This window comes from Dreissena polymorpha, chromosome 7, assembly GCF_020536995.1.
Source record: "Dreissena polymorpha isolate Duluth1 chromosome 7, UMN_Dpol_1.0, whole genome shotgun sequence".
In the NCBI taxonomy this organism is placed as follows: Eukaryota; Metazoa; Mollusca; class Bivalvia; order Myida; family Dreissenidae; genus Dreissena; species Dreissena polymorpha.
Genome location: NC_068361.1, coordinates 97,815,930 through 97,842,967, shown reverse-complemented (window position 1 = coordinate 97,842,967; position 27,038 = coordinate 97,815,930). Strand labels below are relative to the sequence as shown.

General features: G+C 32.6%; 2 protein-coding genes and 2 long non-coding RNA genes across 17 annotated transcripts in view; 2 read left to right on the top strand and 2 right to left on the bottom strand.

The window, feature by feature from the left end:
• Positions 1-27,038, top strand: part of LOC127839369 (peroxisome biogenesis factor 10-like) — a 169,057-nt gene that overhangs the window by 42,608 nt on the left and 99,411 nt on the right. The window lies entirely within an intron of this gene.
• Positions 1-27,038, bottom strand: part of LOC127839362 (ZZ-type zinc finger-containing protein 3-like) — a 166,093-nt gene that overhangs the window by 54,969 nt on the left and 84,086 nt on the right. The gene's annotated exons all lie outside the window — the stretch shown is intronic.
• Positions 7,710-9,604, bottom strand: LOC127839383 (uncharacterized). The gene is made up of 2 exons (XR_008030312.1): positions 9,144-9,604; positions 7,710-8,431 (listed from the first exon to the last, which is right to left on the bottom strand). It is a non-coding gene; the product is annotated as an uncharacterized LOC127839383 (long non-coding RNA).
• On the top strand, positions 12,263-15,021 carry LOC127839387 (uncharacterized). The gene is made up of 4 exons (XR_008030318.1): positions 12,263-12,379; positions 12,669-12,807; positions 13,018-13,374; positions 13,802-15,021. It is a non-coding gene; the product is annotated as an uncharacterized LOC127839387 (long non-coding RNA).

Below are 27,038 nucleotides of genomic sequence, written 5' to 3'. Positions count from 1 at the left end.
GTGGTATTTATTTCAAGGTGTTATAGTTTTTTTGTACTTTTCATTTCGCTTGATAAAAATTGAAATGTTCGATATTCATAGAGTGTTAAAGGTACCGTCAACCACGACGAAGAAGAAAAGAAAAGTTGTAAAATACCGTTTTTTTTACAATTATTAGTTTATATTTATTAAAATATGACGACTGGTATATAACATTACTTGAAAAATGTTGTTAAGTTTTCATATTTTCAGTATATTCGGTAATAATTTATACTGGGTATGTCTACCAGGTAACTACCAGTTAACTATAAATAACGCCAGTAGATTGATCATCATCGTCACGTGGTATACCCATGAATGCAAATTGTGCATGCGTAGTGAATTGTATATATTTTTTTTTTAAATGATCAATCTACTTGCGTTATTTATATTGTGTATATCGTGATGCCACCTATTTTCGCGATCTACTTTCGAATTTACATCGCAAAATTTTACTACCGAATATACTGAAAATATAAACATTTTTTCAAGTAATGTAATAAACCAGTTGTGATATTTAAACAATATAAAATAATAATTGTAAAAAATACGGTATTATAGAACTTTTCTTTTTCGTCATTCGTGGTTGACGGCCCCTTTAAAACCATTTACAGTGTGTGTTTATAATCAGTGTAAACAGTGTAAATATATCTCAAGGAGAAAATAACTAGTTTAAGGCGTGGAAGAATTAGTATTTCTTATAAACCGGTAAATACAACAAAATATCGTAAAACAAACGAGATAATACTCTTACTGCGTTTGTTTTCAAAAGCAGTTGGTAGATTGTTTGCCTCTTTAATCTTAAATGGATGAATGTAAATGCCATCTGGATTTCAAGCCTCGATTGCAATCTGAACTTTAAACTCGACCTACTTATGTGGTAATTATGTGTATACATCATGCTCATAAATAGCGCTAAACTCTTCAAGAAGATTGTAGACAGTTGGAGTAACTACATTTAAACATAATATTCGTGAATCAATTAGTAAAGTTGTAAATTCATCTGTGATATACGATACACAACGTGATGGGATATAAGAAACATGACGTTCTAAGCCTGCATTAGCTGTCTACATGAGCATGTGCATTCCATATTGAGTTACATGTAATATTACTATATTGTTGAAGCGGCATTTTTTGTGAGTGGAACACTTGACATTGGCTCATGACAACCTCCGGTGAATCGTTTGGGGAAGTACATGGGAGAATAGTGCGAAGGCAACAAACAATCAGCGAAGAACTAGACTCGGAATGAACGTCTGTCGATGACATAGAAGCAGCACGTGATGACGAAGGTCCTCTATCTGATCTCGTAAGTTGTTTATTCATGCAGATCGACGTATTAAATTTTGTTGTACATGTTTAGTCATATGAATATATTATATTCACGATTTATCGCCCATCAATCCCAAAATTAGAATATTAAACGCTTTAGTAAATGTCAGTCATATTTGAAGGGCTTATTAATGTTACCCAATACTCGCAACGATTATAACTTGTTGAGCTATTAAAATAATTTGTTATACATACACAAATAAACACATGCAATTTTTTAAAGCGCATGTTGTGATATTTGTGATAATTGATGAATCAAACTTGTGTCTTTAACAATAAATACTAGTAGTAAATACCTATTTTAAACATCCAATCAGTAATCGTACTACGTTGTCGTTTTGGACATGCATCCCACAACATAACATCGATATAGTCTGTGAGAGTTAATTTCTTGATGTTTACAACCTACATATGACAACGTAATTAAATGACGTGAGCGCTCGCGCTCTCTCACACACTGGGCATTGTGTTGTTTATTGAACGTGACTATTTCAAATAACTAAAATAATAAAATAGGTTTAAATTAATAGAAAAGTTAAACCACGTCGCGTTCAATACAGTGATACATCTGTATTCATAAACAGTGTGCACGCACACAATAAACTTGCCTATCGACCTGTCCTTATTGAATTTGTAAGTTAAGTACTCGTTCAAATATATCACGGTATTATATACAACAGTGTTAATAATAACATTTGTTTGGATGGCGAAGATAAAACTTTTCAATGCAAAACCTGGATCCGTCTAATAGAATTATTTTGCAATAAACTCACTTTATAGAAAGGCTATTTTTTGCAAACAATGATTTCATTTTCAATGATAGTACCATATGATATTCAATGAACATTTTCTCTACTGACACGCAAGCAAAAGTAAGCTTATTAAAAAACTATGGACACGTTATTCAGATGGTGAATGATCTTGACAAAGAATTGACAACTTTGTTGGCACGATTATACGGAGATGTTTCATTGAAGCTGAAAGAGAATGCAGCCGCAGTTTCAGAGAAATGCAAAATTGTTGTTTCAGGTAGTAGAAGTCATTATTTAAATATATTTTAAATTTATTTTTTTGATAAAATGTTTATTAAATCGTAATATTTATAAACCAATAACTGATCATAATTATAAATACCATGTTATGGCATTCAACTTAACTTTTCTATTGCAATTAGTGTTATCTTGTGTTCACAAATACCAAATATAATATTTGCCCTGTTATTAAGAAAGTGGATAGTCCGGATTATTGACTTATTGGCCAGAAGTTGAAAAACAAACGTCAGTTTTATTTATAAATGGAAATTGCTTAGAATTTTTTTATGACGTTTATATTGACTGAAGAAATAGTAACACTATAAGTTGATTTCATGTTTACAGGCGATTCAATCTCAGGTATGAACAGTGTTATAAATACAGTTTTGAGAACTGATATACTTCCCAATTCGCATGTACTTTCGCCAGGAACTATATGTTGTGTGCATACAGTAGCCTCTGACGCGGATGGATATTTTGTGATTCAAATGGAGAATGGATCGAGCGAGAGATATTCTTATCCTAAAGAGCCGGGCACGTTTCACGGTCTATTGTGTGACATAATGCAGGGGAAAAAGTCACAGCGCATTGCACTCTGGATCAGCAGACGATTTATTTCATAAATCAATCTCTGGGTTAATGGTCGCCATCTTTCGAACTACTTTAAAAAGTACAACAACAACAATAACAGTAGAAGACAAGGTTAATTGCGAAAAGTTGAAAAATTGAGTACATGTGTCACGGTTGTTGAGTGAAATAGTGTTGTTTTCAACTGTGTATGAAGCATGTGAACTTGTAGTGAAATAACCGAATTGTTGGTGGAAATGGAATTTAGAAATATATCTAATAATTCATCATCGTGTAGAATTATCATCAGCATCATTTCTGTGGAACCTTGCACTATTCAAAATACAAGTGTTTCATAGATATGGTGCTTTTGACATAGTTCACTAACCATCAAGACTGAAATGATTCATGCACACAGGTAAAGTAAATAATTGAATTTGTGCAGAATGTTTATTTTTTACAAATTATTATTTAATTTGACCAATTTATTTTAGATTGATTGCACTGAAACTCAAAGTCTAAAGCTTAGTAAGACACTTAAGCCAGTTTTCTGAGAAGAAACAATACTTGTTCAGAGTATAGCAGGCTCATGCGGCCTCTGGTTTATTTATTTGGTCTCGGCCTTTAACCTGGGTCGCTTTGATTTCAGGTGTTTAGCCCCCATATCAACAAGGCTCTTGACCCTATATGTAGTTATTCATATTGTTTAAAGATTTTGAGAACCCTCACTCGGTGCCAGTTGGGATAAAACAGGGACCTTCTTATAGCTAGATGAATGCATCAAATATGCCAGCAACACTTTATAATCAATAACTTTATAATTGATGATTCTGTTCTTATAACTACATTACTAATTTACCAAAACAATTTGAAACACATTTTTATGCCCCCAAAGGAGGGCATATAGTGATCGCACTGTCCGTCTGTCTATCCGTCACACTTTGCATTTAGGTTTCGAAAAAATGCTCATAACTTCTATGTCGCTTCAGATGTAACATTCATATTTGGTATGCATGTGTATATGGACAAGGCCTTCCCATACACACACAAATTTTGACCCCTTTGACCTTGAACTTAGGGTCGGCGTTTAGGTTTTGAAAAATGCTCATAACTTCTATTAAAGCGTTTATCGGGGGCATATGTCATCCTACCGAGACAGCTCTTGTTTTTGCTACTGTCCTCTGCACCAACCATGATATATCTGCATATATGCATCCAACCAAATCAGTAAAACTATTTGTCACTTAATTACAGTAAACTTATTGCATGTTAACTTTTCAACAATATATATATACATGTATATATAATTATATATAACAGATCTTGAAAAAAAAACACATCAAACTTCAAATTGTTTTAGTAAATTATAGGCTTTAATTGGTATTGTGACATTGACACCACTCATGCATGCGACTATACAATTATACAACTATGGAACACATTATTTATGAGAAATTCCAATATATCAACATATTGTCTCAGATTTTAGGCAGATAATCTAGTGCTTTTTGCTGCCATTTTTACTATTACACATATTTTCATTTTATGTTATGATGCATTGATCTTGTTTCTAAATTAACCAAGCAATCATGTTAAACTTTTTAAGAAAGATGTTGACTGATAAATATAGAAAATATAATCACTACAAAGTGAACAAAATTCAGTTGAATACTGTGACCAACAAAGATTTGCCAAAGAGCAATTCAGATCATGATTTAAATTAAATACAAGTAATATGAAAGTCTGCCTATTGGATCCCAGTTAAGACTTATTTGTCAAATCTGCACATTAATTTTCCTTTAGCCATGTAGAATTGGGGACTAAATACCATCAAGTCATGTAAAAAGGAGCAGGGTATAGCACGCTGCTATAGATCTCTTGAGCTTTCACATGGATTTTACGGGCAATTTTCATACAACAAATGATATTATATAGTGTAATGATAAAGCATTATGAGCACAAATTATACCTCTTACTAGTGGTGCAAAAATCATTTAAGTGTCACATTTCAAAAGAAAATTTATATAAAAAGGTATTATTAATTGTTAAAACATTATAAAAGGTTATTTCAATTCACTAAAGCATTTAATTACAAGAACAAGTGCATTTTATGTCCATTACAATACATGTAACAGTATTGGCATTGTATTTATCTGCATTTGATGTGCATTTAATACACTTAAAAATGCAGACAAGACACACTTCTAACAGAAACAAATGTATTTTTTTCTGCATTTTTCCAGCATTAATACTCTTCAAGTGTATTTTTTATCATCCCAAATACACTTTACCAGGAAAAAGGAATGTTAAAATAGATTTTTAGTTTGTTTTAAGTATATTTTCAAATGCATTAAGACACTCTTTTCTTTTGCAAAAAATGTTGAACAAAAACTTGAAAATATTTAATATACTAAAGTGTAGTAATAATTAAAGTTTTGTATGAGCATCAAAAACAGTGTCAAATTCATACCAGTGCCTATTTAGTAGCAGTAGGCCTTAAATGGTCTACTTGTGGTAGAAATAATGCATTTTGTAAAATACAACATACATAAATTAAAAAATATAGCTGCCCATACAGTTCAATACAATGTTCAATTAACTACACTATGCAAAGTTAAAATATGACATCAAGCTTGGAATAATCTTTTCAATAATGAATAATATGCTGTTTTAATTTATAAGTGAAATAGACACTGCATATAAAAACTGATTTTACACCAAAACTAAATGTTTAATTTGATTTTTAGCTCCACTGGCCAAAGGTCCTGTGTCCATCGTGCATCCATGCATAAACTTTTCCTTTAAACATCTTCTCCTAAACTACTGGTCCAATTCTGATGAAATTTCTTAGGAATGTTCCTGGGGTGAACCTCTTTCAAATTTGTTCAAATTATGGGGTCAAATTTGACTCTGCCCTGGGGGTCACAAAATTGAAAATTCGCTTTAATAAGGCCTATTTTGTGAAAACTTTCAAAATCTCCCGTCCATAACCATCAGGCCTAGGGCTATCAAATTTGGTATGTAGACACATCTAATAGTCCTCTACCAAATTTGTTCAAATTATACCCCTGGGGTCAAATTTGACCCTGCCCCGGGGGTCACAAAATTGAACATATGCTTATATAGGGTATATTTTGTGAAAACTTTACAAATCTTCTCGTCTATAACCATTGGGCCTAGGGCTACCAAATTTGGTATGTAGTGGCATCTTATAGTCCTCTACCAAGTTTGTTCAAATTATGCCCCTGGGGTCAAGTTTGACCCTGCCCCGAGGGTCACAAAATTGAACATATGCTTATATAAGGCCTATTTTGTGAAAACTTCAAAAAAATTCTTGTCCATAACAATCCGGCCTAGGGCTATCAAATTTGGTATATAGTGACATCTAATAGTCCTCTACCAAATTTGTTCAAATTTAATCCCTTGGGTCAAATTTGACCCTGCCACGGGGGTCACAAAATTGAACATATGCTTATATAATGCCTATTTTGTGATAACTTAAAAAAAATCTTGTCCATAACCATTAGGCCTAGGGCTACACAATTTGGTATGTAGTGACATTGTATAGTCCTCTACTTAGTTTGTTCAAATTATGCCTCAGGGGTCAAATTTGACCCTGCCCCGGGGGCCACAAAATCAAGTATATGCTTATAAAGTGCCTATTTTGTGAAAATTTTAAAACTCTTCTTGTCCTTAACCATAAGGCATAGGGCTACCAAATTTGGTATGTAGTGACATGTTATGGTTCTCTACCAAGTTTGTTCAAATTATGCCCCTTGGGTCAAATTTGACCCTGCCCGGGGTCACAAAACTGAACATACACTTATATGGGGCCTATTTTGTGAAAACTTTAAAAATCTTGTTGTCCATAACCATTGGGCCTAGGGCTACCAAATTTGGTATGTAGTGACATCTAATAAACCTCTACCAAATTTGTTCAAATAATGCCTCTGGGGTCAACTTTGACCCTGCCCCGGGGGGTCACAAAATTGAATAAACGCTTTTAAAGCGCCTATTTTGTGAAATCTTTAAAAATCTTCTTGTCGAAAACCATTTGGACTATGGCTACCAAATTTGGTATGCAGTAACATCTTATAGTCCTCTACCAAGTTTGTTCAAATTATGCCCTTTGGGTCAAATTTGATCCTGACCCGCATGTCACAAAATTGAACATTATATACGCTTATATCTTGCTTATTTTTTGAAAACTTTAAAAATATTCTTGTCCTTAACTCTAGGACCTAGGGCTACCACATTTTATATGTAGTGAGATATAGTAGTCCTCTACAAAATTTGCTCAAATTATGCCCCTGGGGTTAAATTTGACCCAGCCCAAAAGGACACAAAAGTGTACATGTGCTTAAATAGGGCCTATATTTAAGTATTTGCACATGCAGAGAAATTTGTTTCAGCCTTTTTTCAGCAGTGGAGCGATACAGGGCCATCATGGCCCTCTTGTTTAAATACTCAAAAAAATGAAACCGGTTTCATGCTTGCATGAACACAGTTTATAAATGCTGTCAGAATTATAAAATATGCAATTACTATAAATACAAATGCCAGGGAAAAGTGCTTTTTGTACTAAAAAGTTCGAATGAATATTACAATAATACATTCTGAATATTTTAGTATGTAATTAACAGTTTTGTCTGAGAAAATCACTAAATGTTATATATTTATTCAAATTCACATAAATCATATTTCAAAAACACATAATTACTTCAAATCCTTTCACACAATACTGAAAAAAATGCACAGTTTCTGATTGTTATTGATTCTTTATTAATTTATACATGTACCATTTTTTAATCTTGATGCATCCTCAATTGTATAATGCACATCTTAATCTGTTTTAACAATTATAATATAAAGATTAAGGCTGACTCAGTAAAATAATAATCCATGATTTCTGCAGTACTTGCAGACAAACTAGGAATACTGCTGTGATATTATCTATCTATCTAATAGGATACAAATTTGGCTTCAATAGAAAAAAAATCAAAGCATACACATGTATGAAATGTGTATGCATATATTAGTTAAACTTAAATTGATTGACCATCGATAAAAAGATATTATAATATATGTATATATATATATATATATATCCTTGTAAAACTAAAAATTAAATATGTATGTTTCTATTACATCATTTAGGACTTTTATATTCAGACAAAGTAGAGTGAAGCTTAAAACAGTATCCAATTGTAACAGTCAATTTTGAGAAAATCAACCTTATAATTATTTTCTGTGTTGGCCAATGTCATAATTGGTATAAAATGTATATTGAACTGGAAGTTTTCTTTATTTTAAATGATAACATTTGCTTGGTCAGCCATAATTGTCACAATCAAGTGGTCTTTTTACACTGTAGTTTTCTCGCTGACTATGGGTTTGTTCCGAGAATGAGCCACACAAAGTATCGTTGGGGAGATGAGTTGTCAATTTTATGTTTATCAGTCTTTCATAATCCAGTATACCTGTAAAAAGGGAATTTGTAACTAATAATCACACAATATACACAATTAAAATTGTATGCATTTAGATTTATTTAGTACTGCACATTAATCATTTTCCAAAAATATGTAGCAACATTACATTATATAATGCTGCAATACTAAAGTAATTTACTAATTAAAGGTCGCTGATGTGTAATGGATGTGGTGTCCACCTAATGATCTGGAGGTCACTGGTTTGATCCCCAGTGTGGGAGCATTCTTAAGAAATCTCCAAGAGACACCCAAGTACTGGTTCTAGGCCCAGGAAACGAACTCAAGAGCATTTCACATACATGTACGTAGTTAGTACTTTAAATTTAATCGAACTAAAAATGGGTTAAAACTAACAACTGAAACCCTTATTAATACATTTTATTTTGAATCAAGCAAATGTGCAAATTCATTAAAAACAATGAGTAAAATTTAAAAATTTTACTTTAAAGTAATCATGATAATTTAGATCATTTTCAGAATATTTAATGATGATAATGATACAATTATATATTCCCTAAATGATAAAAATAAAACATGTAATGTTAATTTATGAAAAAAACGTTTTAATTTTATCAATATCATGTTAATTACAACTAGATACAGGCAATTAGATCAGAAACGTGCATTAATTATATTAATGAACAACCCAGACATTTGTAGTGATTTATGGTCACTATTTGATTAACGTTCTATACATGACCTGTCATAAAAGGTATTTTTTAGCCAGTACTACAATCGGCAATGATAGTCTGTATTGCATACATATTTCAACGTCTATTATCGATTCGCTTCCTCAAACTGAACAAATATTTAATGTTTACATCGCGAAACGTAATGCATCCAGTTTCACTTTCGGTTTGGTTGGTTTTGTAAACACCGTAATTTCATCTTAAAAATTGGATGATTGGGTGATTAAATAATAATGGAAAAGTAAATCACTTGGATAATAGGTCAAAATGCAACACAAATGAACGTTAATAGTGCTATTTATATCAAAGTTTCGGTAAAAAGTTTGGCGCTAGTTCAACGCGCATCGTATACAGCCTCATAACAATAGACTGACAACCTTTTGGGTAGTAAAGTAGTAATACAAGGCAATATGGCGACCGTTAGCCACGAGGCCTATCTTACGGAGGAATCCGAGATAGCCGATGTATCACGATTGAGCGCATTGAAACGTATTGTCACTTGCCAGTGTTTGGAAACACCGTAATTTTAAACTTTCTTACATTACTAATGCGTTTACATTTACTTTTAAAATATTCACACGTAGTGTATTAATAAATGTGTATGTGTATTACAACTCGATAAGTATTATGACTTTTAACTTTACAGGAAAACGTTACAATTGTAAGTATTCCAGGAGAAGATAAGATAATTTCGAAAGAGTTCATGGAATCGGTTGCTGATGCGTCAGTTCTCATTTATGTCATCAACAGCGCATGTTCTGATGATGTGCAAGAAAATAAGGTTTATTTTTTACAGAAATTAGTGTAATTTCCTTGGTTACTCACTTCGGAAAGTCTTAAGTTCCGATGGTTAAATTTAAACAGAAATATGTATATTATTATAAATATTTAAAATGTTATAATATGTTGTACAGCTTGAGAAGTACACATTTTCCGTATTAATAATGGCGTTAAACCGCCCGCTAAATACATAACTGATTGTTCAACAAATTCTATCAATAGATTGTTTGTATAAAATCGTATTTCAGCTGATGCAATTGTGCAAACAGCTACAGTCAGAAACAGGAATGAACAATTTAAATAGTTTCGATTCAAAATACATGATGTTTGTATGTAATAACTGGGAACTTGTTGAGAAAAAGGAACGCTCCGATCCGGGCGCAGAGAATAGATACTGGAAAGAGATTGTTTTGAAGATCCGGAAATATTTCCCTGGAATTTCTGAACATGATCAACTTTACAAGCTAATCACCACCGAGGTGAGTTAGTTAAATGCAAGTAGCAAAGCATAAACCATTTCTAAAGTGTAATATTAAGGCTAATTGTTTTTAGTTTATCTCGTAATACAAGTATCATATCTCTACATGTGTATGCTTATTTAACCAATATAATTCTTTACCAAACTACTTATGGCGCTCCACCAGTCGTTGTCGGCTAAGGTACTACTTAAAATTACCCCGTGTACACTTTCGAATACCGTAATGTACCCCGGGTACGACAAATTCGCTTAAAGGCCCCCGATAATACTACGAAGTACTATTAAGTATATTTCCAGTACCCCGGGTACTATGCAGTATACCTGTGTTACGTAAAAGTAGTTCATAAGCCGACAATGACCAATCGTGGGAGGCTATATTGGTGTTAATGCATATCGAACTTTGTTTTATCCCATTTTTATACCGACATTGACGTCATAACACCCCATGGAATAAACCAACCTGTATCACACCTTTTTAAATATACATGTCGCGAGCACGAACTACTTTTTATTCTACCACTGACTGATTTTTCATAAGAAATCTCTAGAGTCGAGACAACTTTAGCTTTAAAATTATACGACCTTCAACCTTTAGATCTAGTCAAGGGACATAATTTTTCGTCATCCGTATAATAAACCAGCTGATTGATGGCGTCATAAAATGACATACTTATTGCGTAATTTTCCAAAAATACGTGATGTCATGTTTTGGTGTACACGAAACTAGTATGCGATGTATGGGAATACAACATTGAAGACGCGTAATTTTTGTGTTATTGTATCCTGGATGTAATTATGAAAAAGTGCATATTCTATTGACTACGTACCTCGGATGGACTTGGTGAGACGAAGGATTAAGATCTACATGTAGATCTAGTTTATTCGTGTTATTGATTTTCAGAATGTGCGTGCCTAAATGTTTGGATGTGAAATTGTGTGTGTAGAAGATACTGATAAGTGTGTAGTTTGGCTCAGTAGTCTATTGACATCGTTTTGCTTTTGGATGTCAGTAAACTTAAGGGTATTGTCTTTGATGAATAAACTTTGTCTTTGTTATTTTATCAAAGAAAGTCTATTCAGTAAGAATAACCCCTTTGCAACAAATGTTTTAAAGCTTAATACAATTATTACGGATCATCCTGTTTTTGGGTCACAAACTACAGGATGTGAAGGCTAGATCTAGACGCCATAACAATCTGAAGCGTCCATGAAACAATTAGGCGAGTATAGTTTTTCTAATAATTTATGTTTAAAACGACTCTGTGTGTAAATCTACATGTACATATATGTTGACATCGACATCATTTTGTCAGGAGCAATCGCCGCAATATCGGATTTTGATCATTTCTTTCGACAATAAAATAAATTATATTAAAGTAAAATCGTCTTTTCGCGGTCGTAATGTGTTACAATTTGCATGCTACGTTAAATTGAATCGATGCATATGGTGATATTTTTTCTCGTTTTACAGTTTTTGTGTGAACGTTTTTAAGACTAGTTTGCGTACCAGAACAAATACATTCTACTACGCATGGTTACATTCGTTAGGTTTTAAGCGCTTTTAAGAATGAATTTAAATTATTGTTAAGGTTATTAGATCTATTTATGCTAAAAGTCACGTTGAACAAAATAAATGGGATAAATAGAATACTAGGATAAGCGTTAAATAGAGAGAAGTTTATGTTGCTCAGCTCAAACACGAAAGCGCTCGCCAAAGCTCGAGCTTCCGGCGTTCCAAGCCTCGCAACATAAATTTCTCTCTATTTAACGCTAACCTAGAATTCTCTATATTCCTATTTATATTAACTTTCTATATTTTTCAAAAGAATATTTTTTAAACAAATCTGTCTTCTTCTATGTATATGCGTATTAGGCCAGAAGATGCAGGCGTTCAGGAACTGTAATGAGCGATCTATTTAAGAAAGTTCACGAACGACTCCGGGCTTTGATTCGCTCGAGTCATAAAGGGAAAATGCAGAAACATTACAGGTTCTTAATTAGTTGCCATAATGCTTATAACATCGTACTATTTCAAGTATAGAATAACAGTTGTTGCTAATACTTTTCTTAAAATAAATCCAAAAGTGGAAAATATCGTTTCGGCTTAAAAACCAGAGCCTTCAACACTAAATACGATTGTTAGAGCTACTAAAACGCTAGTTGTGTTTATGGTTTATTTTATTATTATTACATTTGTTTTGGGTATCGTACCGATACAATTGCAGTAAGACTATTTTAAATGTTATGTGTATTAAACGACTAGTATTTTCTTCGTCAGGTGGCTGGACAGTCTCTTACAACACGTTCAAAATCGTGTATTAGTAAGAATACAATTTGCCAACGATGGCAGTAAGTCAAACAATGAAGTGAAGCAAGGCTTTGAAAAACTACAGCGATTCGTTTTGGAGTCGAAAAAGGTACTAACTTTCATAGTATTTGCTATGCATCTTTTCATCATGTCAAAAATTGGTAAAGGTGTCTGTGGTAAATTATCCAAGAGAAAATGCAAGTAATGAGACATTTATAATTATTTTCATTTTCTTGAAAAATTTAACACGTACACCGTTACCAATATTTGTTAGGGCTATCTGGTGCTTATGACTTTTCGTTGTTAATTTTTCGGACAGATGAAGGAGGAATTAAAGCAACAAGCATACGCACGGTGTACGCACATGGTGCTGCTGATTGAAACACACCTGAATTAAAAGACTGTTAAAAGGGATATCAAGTGTAGATTCTATGCCAATATCAACATGAACCTTTCCAATGATAACATCAACGAGATCAGAGCCAAGGGGAAGAGGTATATTCAAGGTATTATATTAGAAGAAATACAGAAAAGAAATGGGAACTAGACTCTAAACACTACCGACGCACTGTTTCAATGCTAAACGCGGAATTCGAAAAGAAATTTCAATCATTGCAAGAAGAGTTTGAAGACGTTGAACGACTTATTCCTATTTCGAACGATCCCGATGTCAAAGGTAAGGTGTTAAGTGTCATGACTATATTTAATATCTCATCCAAATTTAAACCACATCAAAGTGTAAACCCTATTTAAAATTCGTATCAATACCGTAAATCTAAATAGCACACACTATCTTAAGTATGATGGAATTGATGGCAAATTCAGTTGTCTCCTCTTTTTCGTCTATAATTTAGAATTCGCCAATGAAGTCGTGCGCCTATGCATAAAGTTCGCACTCCAGTGGTGCTAACTATTTTCCTTTATTTTCTTTATTCCATTCTTGTATTATTATAGAATTAGAGCTCTTTTGTGACGATGCTACAATCTACCGGCATTTTATTATGTTATTTTAAGGGCCGAAATCTTAAAACAAGTCAATTTAAAGACCCCTTACACTACACTTTTTGATACTGTTGTTTTTCATAAACATTTTTCTACAACAGAGTCTGATGGAATAGAAGACGACTATTTACCAACTGGTAGTAAGGTCTTAATTGCGATGAGAGCTGCATTATGGATACCGCTAGGTATTGTGGCCGACTTAGTTTTTATCCCGATTGACATTTTATCACATGTAAATGATGAAAGAAAATTAAAAGAATTTCTGGAAGATAGGTCACCGTTCATAAAAAAATGGTGGAAGGAATCTCAGAACGAATTCTTGAAAAAGAAATCAATTGACAAATGTGTTTTTGCCAATTATGCTACCATCTTAATGAAACATATTGTTTCCGTGTCAATTAAGGCAGATATGGTGCTTCTTGAGTCCATTTTAAATGACAAACGGGAACCAAGCGAGATCATTGAGGAATTTACGGATATAAAGACGATCGTGCAAGATCACATTGCTTCATTGAGATTATTTGAGCTTCAATATCTTGCCATCGATAGCGTTAACTGTGTGGACAGTTTTGATTGATTAATATTATGGTATGTTTCCCGTTTTAAAGTAACAACCGTATATGCATACACACTTTTATACTGAAGTGTTTTTGCAAATTTAACTTAATACAGTCAAGAGCGCACCGAACAATAATTCGCATAAAGTGTATACCAATAATTTTTGTAAGAACACACACTTTGCAGAATATTTAGAATCATAATGAAGAATTTTCACTGTCGTGTTGTAATACAAATGTACATGCACAACTGAAAAAATGTCTGCATGTATGAATAGAAAAAAAATAAATACTTGCTTGTCTTTAATTGTATAGTGCTCATGCTTACTTTATTTCGTTTTTTGTTACTACTAAAATCAAACACATACCTGTACTGATTTATAATAAGTCCAAGCATACAATTTGAAATGGTATAGCATACTGTTAACACAAGTACACCTTTTAAATATTTAAGCTTTCATCCAGGCTATTTTCTCGAAAATCTATTAATTACCGAGAATAGCGCCCATTTTCTTTATATTAAGAAAGTGTATGTGATTTTTTTCTCCGACTTGAAACGAAACCATTTACCGCACCTAATACGATATATATGTTTCGTAAAATGTTTTGTCGTTTAATTATGTCTAATTACAAACCTTTTTGGAAATTATAACAGGCTCGTATATATGGCTTAATTGTGAAAATTCATGTTACATACTTAGTTATATCATGATTAGTACAATTATTTAAAGCGATCGTTATGAATTATATGTGTGAGTTCTGTGATTTATTATGGGCTATGTATTCGGATTTGCGTACCTATTACCAAAAATCTTTTCAGATATCACTTCTATGTTTATTGTTGTGTTTTATGTATTTGTATTGATTGTATTTATACATGTCATAAATAAACGACTGCAGGAAAATAATATACTTGTTCTACTGATAATGTTTCACTAGTTTTATTATTCCTATTTTTAACTATACACATAAGTGAACATTTGTCTCTTACATATTATCTGTTTGTCTTATTTTCATAAATTATAAAAATGAAAATAAAATAGAAACTCGTAGTCAATTAATTGTAAATTTGATATTTCCTTTCATATAATGGAAAAATGAGTTTTGCCCACGTCACTTTTATATAAAATCGATGTGAACAAAGGCGCATACATTCAATAATCATACAATAACAGTTTATCAGATGCTGTTTTGATGGCATTCAGAATATTCAGAAATGTGCATTGAAATATACAACTGTCGATATTGTTTTTCTTGCGACTCGTGCTTAATATCTGCACAAAGTATATTTTCCTCCAGTACTTTTTTCGCCGACATTTTGTTATTCTTCTATTTGTGGTATTTCTGAACACTTCGTGTTTCCTGCTATATTAATGAACTCACATAAACTTGTTCACTACAATTTGGGATTAATTATATTTGAACACACTCTACGTAAACATTACCCGTAGCATATGTTACGTACCAGTAGAGTATGAAAGGTACACATTAAAACCTTAAACCTCAATATTTATTAAACAAGGAAGTGGGTTGAGCGTACTTTCCAATCGTCAATGCGTATTACAAAATTTAGATTTTAGACACTTTTTGCGATTCGACTGGGAGCGACATTTTGAACCAACTGGTCAACATATGACCTTTTCTACTCATTTAGTATTTTGAAAGAGAGACATATGACAAATCATAGTCTAAAATTAGAGCGCCAAATTCATAATATTTACGAAGTATTGACAATTGTTATGTGCTAGGCCTTATCAACGGTAAAGGACATTTTATCAAAAAGATCAATCTGATTTGATGATTAACAGTATATAAAATGACTTACTTGGTGACTGTAATGCTCAACACGAATGGTTGTGTGAATAATACACATTACGATACATTAAGCCAAAGTTTTCTCACAACACTTGGTTGTCATGGAGACAAAGAAACTAGCATTAATATATATATATATATATATATATATATATATATATATATATATATATATATATATATATATATTTATACTGATGTAAAGGCAAATCCATAACAAATAAAGCAGTAAATGTTAACAGATGTGTGAGCTGTTTACACTCCTATTTTCTTATGCGAGCCAAAAACACATAAACAAGGCAAACATACTGAATGCGTTCTTCACTATGCAGTCAGATATTGACGACTCCAATGCGGAATTGCCAGAAAGCCATAACTCTTGTGAAAATACCATTCTATTTCCGTAACATCCGACGAATTAGTTGACACCTTTAAAAACCTAAAATTTGATAAAGCGTCATGTCCTGATGAAAGTGACTAAAGAATCTTACGTGAATCTACGCAACAGTTAAAATTCCCAATTTGGAATCTATTGAATGAAAGTTTGACTCAATTTAAATTACAAGATGCTTGAAAATTTGTGTGCAGTAGTTAAATAGGCGACCCGTCATAAGCGTCTAACTACCGACCAATGTCTCCTCTAAACACTCTTGAGAAAGTTTTCGAAAAAGATATTTTTAATTTTCTTCGAAATAATTTGAATAATTTTCCAAACAATATCAGTCTGTATTTATCCAAGGGGATTCAGCCGTGAATCAACTAACGTATAAAGATGACACATTTTGGATAACGGACTCGAGGTGAGAGTCGTTTTCTTTGACATAAGTAACCCTTCAATAAAGTCTTGTATAAAGGACTAATATCTAAGCACCACTCTGTTGGTATCAGAGGCAACCTATTGAATTGGATAAATAATTAACAACACGAACAACAACAATGGTTTATTGTGATATACAGGCCACCAGCCCCTGACACAAGTTTTGGAACATAATTACATATATACAAAAGCATGTGTGCACATACCATCATTAAGCATGAATCGGTAAAGAATTAGCATATTGGACAAGGTAGTAAAAGATAAGTAGCTTCCCTACAGCGTAAGTAAATAAATTCCGTCTAACGAAAGCAAGGTTAACAAACGATGCTAGGTCATTAATTTAAGTTTCATTTTGACTTGCATATCATAAAGAAAACATAAGGCTGTACTTCCAGGCGCCGATTCTCATTTTTCTAACATATCAGCTGGAGTTCCCAAGGTTCTATTATCGGTCCGTTGATGTTTTAAATTTACATAAATGACATTGTCTTAAATATACGTTCGCGTGTTAACCTCTTTGAAGACGACACATTACACCTTTACATGATTGTAAACACTCCTTTGAAACAGCGGCTCTTATGCAAGCTGATATTGAAAAAATGAATTCCTGTGCCAAACAGTGGTTATTCCAATTTAATCAAGCAAAGTCAGAGTCGTTATTAATTTCCAGAAAACAAAATAAACCAAACCATCTAACTTTGAGTATGCAAAACAAGCCAATTCCAGAAATCAGAGTTCATTAACATTAAGGAATATGTATAGCCAATGAGTGCTCATGGCACGAACATATAGCACATATCAAAGACATGAAAGGCGATTTTGGCAATGAAAGTCTTAATTTGGAGTAAAACACGCCTATCTTCGATGCAGTTCATTTGTACATAAAACGCAGTAAACGTTTTGATACCTAGCCGTCTGTCAAGGTTAACAACTTCCTTGTATTTTTTTACCAGTTTCGCTTTGTCTTTCATTCCGTCTGATGTGTCTGCAAATCTATCTCATCAACCTTGATTAACCTACTCTTTCTTTCTTATATATAGCGTACATATACGTCAATTGTTTAACTACTTATGATGTATTGTATTGTTAAAATACATGACTGCTACCTAAATAAAATGCAACACGCTAGCTTGCAATTACTGCGTATGGAGAAGAACCCTATACGATCTTAATGTTTCGTTCTAATCCTTTTTAAGAACAATGTGACTCAGTTGTTATAGTATATGCTATGCAAATGTAGACCATGTGTGTTCGTGAAATTGAATATGTTTAAACCAAAACAAATAAAAGCACAGCTCTGAAAATGTACTAATGGTTATACTGTAATAAACATCCGCTGCTCATGTGGCATATTAGACAGGAGTGTGATAAAATTCTTTGAATATCTGCATATCGAATCGCTTTTGCTTATTAAACATTTTTTTTAATTATGTGTTTTCATTTGTTTCGATTATTAAAATATTAGTCAACAAAACACGGTACATAAAGAAATATATTAGTTTATATCGAAACGATGAAATTGTATTTATTTGCTCATGTATAAATCTATTCGAATGCATATTAGTACAATTAATGTGTACATATGTAAGTGATTAAAGTGTAAAGGAGAGTACATGACACTTATTTAATTTCACAAAAAAATTAAAAACAATTGACTCACCAATTTTATGGTATTTGTTAAAACTTCTTTTTGAAACATTTTGTAACAACAAACACACAGCATTTTTGGAAATATTTACATGTTATTGAGATCTTATGGTTGAAAAACTCACCAGAAATGATGATGCATTGATTTGAAGTATCACCCACTCATCGCTCTTGTGATCAACACATTGGGCAAAGCATTACAAATAAATAGTTGATTCGTGAAAAGTAACCCATTCCACGAGTTATTGATATTGTTCACAAGTAGATGAATAAATAATAAAAAAAACATAATATGTACTCAATTTTGAGCGAACATAGAATTACATGTATTACAATTCAAGTAAACATTACAAGATTCACTTATAAAACTTTAAATGCTTTATACGTTCAGTAATGCAAGACTTACTAATAAAAACAACACGATATATATCTGTCCCATTATGGTTTACATAATAACACAATAAATAAAAAAAGCATGTTTGTAATTATTTAACGAGAAATGACCTGTTAAGTCCTGTGACATTTAACACTGTTTTACAAAGTAAATGAAACAACCTTTGAACATTATATATTTTACGAATAATTATATGCACACAGTCTAAACTGACACTTATCTGTAAACTTGGTTAGTCCGAGTTGCAACAGGACCGGCACAAATTTATTCTATTATATTTTCTTATTAAACTTAATATGCGTGAAAACATAAACACTAATTATCAATGAAAGTATATTATAAATACAAAACATATTTGTGTTGTTTACACACTTTAATCTGAACGCTGTAGATATTCACAGTTAACAGTGCATTGTCAATATTTAAATTCAAACAATTATACAATTAATATAGTTATTAATTACTTGAACATACGTGCGTTCATTGAAGACATCATGGTGTTGAAAAGAAGAACGAGCTATGCTGGTGTCACGGCTATCTTTTGTCTTGCAGAGATTAAAAGCGTTAGCATTTATCCATGCAGTAACATAATACATTTTTCATTAAATACAAAGTGTTTTTTTTATCAAAGCGTCCTCATACCTTTTCTTACGAGTACCATTTGTTTTTATTAATTAATGGAAAAAGTATAAATATGAAACACATATGAGACAAAAATGCAGGGAAAAGAAAATATAATGTATGCTAATTATGCGAATATCTGTTGGTGTTTGCACATGGTCATTTATCCCAATCTGTATTTCATGACGTGGATCTGATTTGTCACTTACCCTTGCATCATGGGAGTTCACCATTTAGCAAGTACTGTCCATGAATACAAATATATACCAACTATATGTATTTGGTTTAGATATAGTGCAAAATAATGTTCATTATACAAAAAAGTGTTCATAAGTAATAAATCCGTTCAAATCTAAAAAAGATACTAATATGCAAAATACCTATGCGCACAAGATATGTTTTTGGCAAAAAAGTAAACAAATGATCAAAATATGCACTATCAACAAAAAATACTCATTATTTTGTTAAAGATAGTGCATTTAAAAAGGCCTTCCAAAATTGTGTCTGTCCACTTTCCATACTTGTAAGCATGCAACTTGATGATTATAATTCTTATTTTCAACTTGATCATGAATACAGCCAATTATATGAATACCCAAAACTTACAACTTATCAACATAATACAAAATTTAATAAGATTGGTAACGCATTTATTGATGTTGTAATTACGAATGGAGTCGTAATTGCTTACATACTGTTAAGGGATTGTACAAAGATATGCAACACAAATTCGTTTATAATAGGCGAATGTTAAGTTCACAGTGTTTACATGCCAATTAAGGGATAGTACACAAATTGTCATTACAATTTTGATTATACCACCCGTTTAGGTTCATAGCCTGTTAGATGTCTACTGATCACCTGTAAAAGTATTATCTTAAAACTTTGAGGGGAATATTTGCACAAACATGTTCAATCGAAATTTGAATACAATTATTGCTCTCACTACACAAAACACAACAACAAATGATAATTAAACAATAGTTCAGATTCTGATACATGCTGTGTATAACATAAAAAGAAATGTCGTCTACAATTTTCAATGTGAAAACCAAAACGTCTGCTACACACAGTATGATTGATTGAGTATAACAAATAATGCCATCCCTAAAGAAAAACTTTTTGTGAATAAAGCAAGAACACAAATCCTATCTTTAGGTTTATCCATAAATTGACAATGTCTATCTTTGAAATACTGTATTGATTATTACATTCGCTTAGGTTAATTTATACCATTGAACATCAGTAGAAAAATCGGAAAATATATTTCCACGGTCTGAATAATTTTGGTTAAGGTTAAACTTCAACATAAAAATGTAGAGAAAGTTAGTTTTTGCTACGAATGTGTTCATAACGTTAAAGATAGTAAATTATTAAGCTATTCGTGACATATTTTGAAAGACGAGCTCCAATATAATTTTATATACATAACTTATTTGTATATGTTATTTTTAGAAATCACTTTGCAATTTTGTTTTTGTTTTTGACAGACTAGGGAGGACTTAAAGCGTCAAGCCCACTCACGATGTACGCACATATTTCTGCTGCTAGAGACACACCTGAAGCAGACGAGTGCTTGCAATTTTGTTTTAAAATTATATTTTCACCAAATGATCTTGTCAGCAACTTTTTCAATAGCTGATATGGTCACCACAATATAAGCGACTGGTATCGTCGGGTTTCGCACACGAGCATCTGATATTGTCAGAAACAAAAAATGCAAGTACCCAGTAAAACCAGGAAGTAAATGTTAATATCAGCAAATATTGTTTCCAAGTTGTCTTTAAGGGCTTGCCAATACAATATGAAAATATATGAAATGATGATATAATATAGCAAATATTGACTAGATTATAAATATAATATGTTTTACAATCTTAATGTTAAAACATGAAAGTTCATAGATGTCGGCAAGTATAACAAGACTGGCCCGGTTATCTATCTGGTTCAATTCAGCACCCGTCGATATCCTTTACTAATGTAAGCACCTGAAAACTATTCAAGTCACATTTAATTTAACAAAAATGCTCTTATGATATATCGGTCGAAATTAGTTTCGGTTCGTTGAAATAACTGGCCACCAGGAGGCAGTTTTCCTAAAGATGACTTTCGTGAAAAATTGATAATTCTCTCTTTGCCAAATATATTGACCAATCGTCATAAATCCGGGTCAGAACATTTTTTCCAAATGAAATCTCGTCTGTAGTTGAAACCGGAATATAAGAACTATGTCAACAGGTCAATCCAATTGTCTATGTTAAAACTCGAGATGTAACCTTTTGTCCAATCTTTATTTACATCTTAAAAACGGATGTTTTCGGATGGTTTCTCAGCTGAGTTTATAAAAGTGATCATAGAAATTGAATAGTGATGATTCATGATGATCTTTCATTATTTTGATCTCAACTGTCTCAAAATAACTTAGTTGATTCCTGTCTCGGGTTAGCGCCTTAGTGCCCACGATAATCTTGATTCCATTTGTTTTTTATTTATTGTTAAACAGTGTTGGTAAATATTGCAAACGTCATATTATCATGATTTTACTAACTTAAACATTAACCCATTTATGCCTAGTGGACTCTCCCATCCTTTTTAATTGGATCAATTCATTTCCAAAATTACGGATGTCTAGTATATTTATTTCTATGTTTAGAATATTTCTTACAGAAATTCCTTTAAGCAAACAGCGCAGACCCTGATGAGCCGCCGCATCATGCGGCGTCTCAACTGGGTCTACGCTGTTTGCCAGGGCCTTTTTTCTAGACGCTAGGCATAAATGGGTTAAAGGACGTGCATTTTGGAGTATATATATGTACTATCTGCTTTAACTAAACTCCTTGGGTTGGATAAAGAAGCATATAACTTAACACAGTCTACGCGACAAATAAACTTCTCAAAACACTTTAAATTAAACCACAATATTCAATACACCGCACAGTACTACTGACAGTGTGCAGACAGAAGGGTTCAGAACGCGATAAAGCTGATTTTGTTTAAAACTTTGTCAGTCCAGTAATATGATCCTCGTTGTGCAGGTAAATTAGATCTCTCTCTTTGTCGCATGTTCCCGGTTTCAAGAGATAATAGGTTTGTGTCCTGGATTACTTTTATTTATAGTGCATTGTTAAAAAAATAAAGGACATTCGTACAGTACAGTGTTTAAACAATAGCTCTTATTTTGCTGGACAGTGTGTATTTATAAAGAAAATATTTCACAACAAGTACCAGTTTAACTTGATAGAATAATTGGTAGTAATTCTTTTAAACAACTACGAGATAAAACTCGCTGTGTATTTCGATCGATATTTTAAGACCTGAGAAACCAGAAGTTACTAACTGCGTTTGTTTTTAGACGCAGTTGGTACATTTTTGTTTCTCCCGCCTTGAATGAGTACACTTGTCAAGGCCATCTGGGTTTTAAGCCTCGATTGCATTCTGCACCAGAAATTTGTCGTAAATACCGATATGACAATAAAGCCACTTGCTCTATCCTTAAGTAAAAGGCTGTAATCATTTGGAGAACTTAGACCTGTGATGTTTTAAACACGATGTTGTTATTCAAATAGTTTAGCCGTCGATTTATCTGTCACTTAAGGAAAGCGACGTGCATAGCCGGCGGTTTTTGTTCACATGTACAAGAAACATATTAACGATTTGTTGGACCGACATGTTTTGTGAACGGAACACTTTGAATTGAATAATGGCAACCTCCGGGAAATCGTCGGGTGAAGTACGTGGGAATAAAATGCGAACGGATCGCACAATCAGCAAAGAACTAGAATCGGGAAGTACGTCTGTAGATGACGAAGATGAACCTCTGATATCAGAACACGTAAGTAGGTCATTCGATTCATTGTGTTCCACATGTTTAAACATAATTATTCACGAGATACAGTCTACCAATCTCAAAGACAGGATATCAAAAGCTTTGGCAAATAAAAATCAAATCTAAATACTGTTAGTTATTATTTAAATACAATAATCTCATCGGTGATCACAAGTTCATCTGTTGTACAAGAAGAGAACATGTTTATGTTTATGATTGTCGAAAGCGTGTGCATTTTGTGATTCTAGATTAATCGATTTGCTCCTTAGTTTAACATTCATAATAGTACAGTTTATTATGTACCTATATAGACCATTCATTCAGTATTCGAACCACTTGACCGTAAAATATGTTACAGTTATACCCATAACTAAAATATAATTAAACATGAATTTCTTAATAATCTTTGGGGGCTAACTGATAGGTATTTGCAACTTAAGTATCACAACCTTACTAAATTACGCGAGCGCTCGCCCTCTTTTACACAGCTGTGAATTATAGTAAAAACATGATTAAGCATCGTCGTGTACAATACAGCGATATATTTGTATGATGAAAACATTAGTAAACTGGAATGCTTACACTTGTCTTGCCAATTTACTCGTCCAAATTTAAATCGGTATTTGAGCTGTGTATTTCGTCCAAAGATATCAAGGTATTGTACAAAAGGGTGTTAATAACATTATCGGTATAAGTGTTGCTGGGAAATAGAAAACTATAGCGAAACCTGGATCCGTCTAATAGAATTTGTTTGAAGTAAAAACAACCCGCTTTCAAGAAAAGCAATATTGTTTGCTTCATACAGACATAGTGATTTCAATTAATAATTAAAGTACCATTCTTCTAAAAGAATTTAATGTCAATGCAATACACAATTAATGTTTAGGTTCTTAACGACATGAAAGACATCTTCATTGCCGACAACGAAGCAAAAGAAAAATTATTGGAAATATATGGACAAGTTATACAGATGGTTAATGAACTTCCCAAAGAATTGTCAACTTTGTTGTCAAAACTATACGGAGATGTTTCATCGAAACTGGAAATGAATGCCAAATTATTTTCAGAGAAATGCAAACTTGTTGTTGCAGGTAATACTAATCATGGTTTAAAAATATTTACTTACATATTGTTAATATGTAATAACTTACGGATCATGCATATAAATACCCGGTTGTTTCGTTCAAATAAGAGAAAAATGTTCAAATGAAAGCATCGCCATCTTGTTATAATAATGATCTTTTTGCTACATTTTGAATCATATAATATTTGCCCGTTATCAAGTTCGTGGTTAGTAAAGGATACTGAATAGAACGTTACATTTTAGCGTTTTGAAATTTGAATTACACAGTTATACTGTTTCATGACTGAAACATTGACTGAAACAGAAAGTAACAATACAAATTCATTTTTACAGGCGAGTCAAACTCTGGTATGAACAGTGTTATAAACACAGTTCTGGGATCCGAGACACTTCCTAATCCACATGTACTTTCGCCAGGAACTATATGTTGTGTGCATACAGTACCCTTTGACGTGGAGGGATATTTTGTGATTCAAATGATCAATGGATCGAAGGAGAGACACTCTTATCCTAAGATGCCGGGCGCGTTTCAAGGTCTATTGTCTGACAAAATGAAGGGGAACATGTCCCAGCGCATTGAAACGTATTGCCATCTGCCAGTGTTTGGAAACACCGTAATTAAACACTTTTTTATACATATAACGTGTTTACTTGTATATTACACAATTCAAAATTTATTCATTTATAAATATACATATATAACGAAAACTGAAAAAAGGTCAATGACTTTTTTTACACTATAGGATAGCGTTACAATTGTAAGTCATCCTGGAGGAGATAACATATTGCCGAAAGAGTTCATGGAATCGGTTGATGATGCTTCAATTCTCATTTATGTAGTAAACAGCGCATGTTCAGATGGTATTCAAGAAAATAAGGTATATTCTTTTCGGTCGACTTATAATTGCGTATACTTACATTACTTTGGGTGCACACTTCATATGTGTACTTGTCTTATATAAACCTATGAATGTTGTGTTAACAAATGTATAATAATATGACAATTTCTAATATGTTTAACAACATGCACTAGTTGATTTACGAATGGTCAAAATAAATTGATTAAATTAATGTGTACGTGTATTTCAGTTGATGCAAATGTGCAAACAGCTACAGTCAGACGCACGAGCAGACAACTTAAATAGCTTTGATCCCAAATTGCATGATGTTTTTATGCAATAATTGGGATATTGTTGAGAAAAAGGAACGCTCCGATCCGGGTGCAGAGAATAGAATATGGAAAGAGATTGTTACGAAGATACAGAAATATTTCCCAGGAATTTCTGAACGTGATCAAATTTACAAGTTGAGCACCACTGAGGCAAGTTATCTACACGTCCAATGCATAAAAAGTGACACGTCTTATGCTACAATAGTTATACGTTTTCAATGTTAAAGAGTATGTATGCACAAATATTTAATATATACCATTTTCAAAATATTTATGCCGATTGTAATAATTTTATAAGATTTGGAAAATGTTTTATCATACCACCGCATTGATATCTGCCTGATATAACGTTGCCTGATATATTTTTATATCATGGTCAACAGCAAGTTCTTATATCAGTCATGTGTGGAGAATGGTCATATTACTCGGAAGCAACTATGAAGTAATAATTTTTAGTACAATCGAATCAGATTCAACACAACAAAAATTTGATACCAAGATTTAACATATTTTCAACACAAAATGCAACACAAACTTTAAAAAAAACACGTTTATGCCCCCTTTCGAAGAAAAGGGGGTATAAGGTTTTCGCACTGTCTGTCAGTCTGTCAGTCTGTCACACTTTTCGTGTCCGCTCTCTAATTCAAATAGTTTTCATTCGATCTTTACGAAACTTGGTCAGAAGTTGTATCTAGACAATATCTGGGTCAAGTTCGAATATGGGTCATACCGGGTCAAAAACTAGGTCACGGGGTCGAAAAAACAAATCCAAGGGAAGTAATAAGCTTTATATGGACATTATTATCTGACCTGTCAAATTATATTTTTGTTAAATAAATCAAAGCGGCGCAGTAGGTGGCATTGTGTTTCTGACAAACACATCGTGGTAAAAGGTCAAGGTCATCCTTCAAGGTCTAAGGTCAAAAATACCAATCCAAGGGAAGTAATAAGCTTTAAAGGGAGATAATTATTCAATATTGAACATAGCAACTTGATATTTGACATGCATGTGTTTCTCATGGAGCTGCACATTTTGAGTGGCGAATGTACAGTCACGGTAGTGGCTTTTAATTATTTGCTACTAAAAATGGAAATTTGTTGGAGACAATCATTTTCAAGGGAAGTAATTTATATAATTATAAATCTCAGACTATATATTTCCTTCAAAAAAAAAAAGTTCTTTTCACAGTTACTGTACAGATTTTTTTATTTTTATTATTTATAACACAAATGGTTGTTTTTTAAATGATATAATTATCATATGATTTCTTTCCTGTACTAATTTGTGAATGGTAGGGTTCATTACATACCTGTGGACTTATGTCCATAGATACATGATGAACTCTGTCTATCATCTCTTTGATAAACCACAGGCCTTGGTTGTCAGTCATGTCTGACTTGGTCAT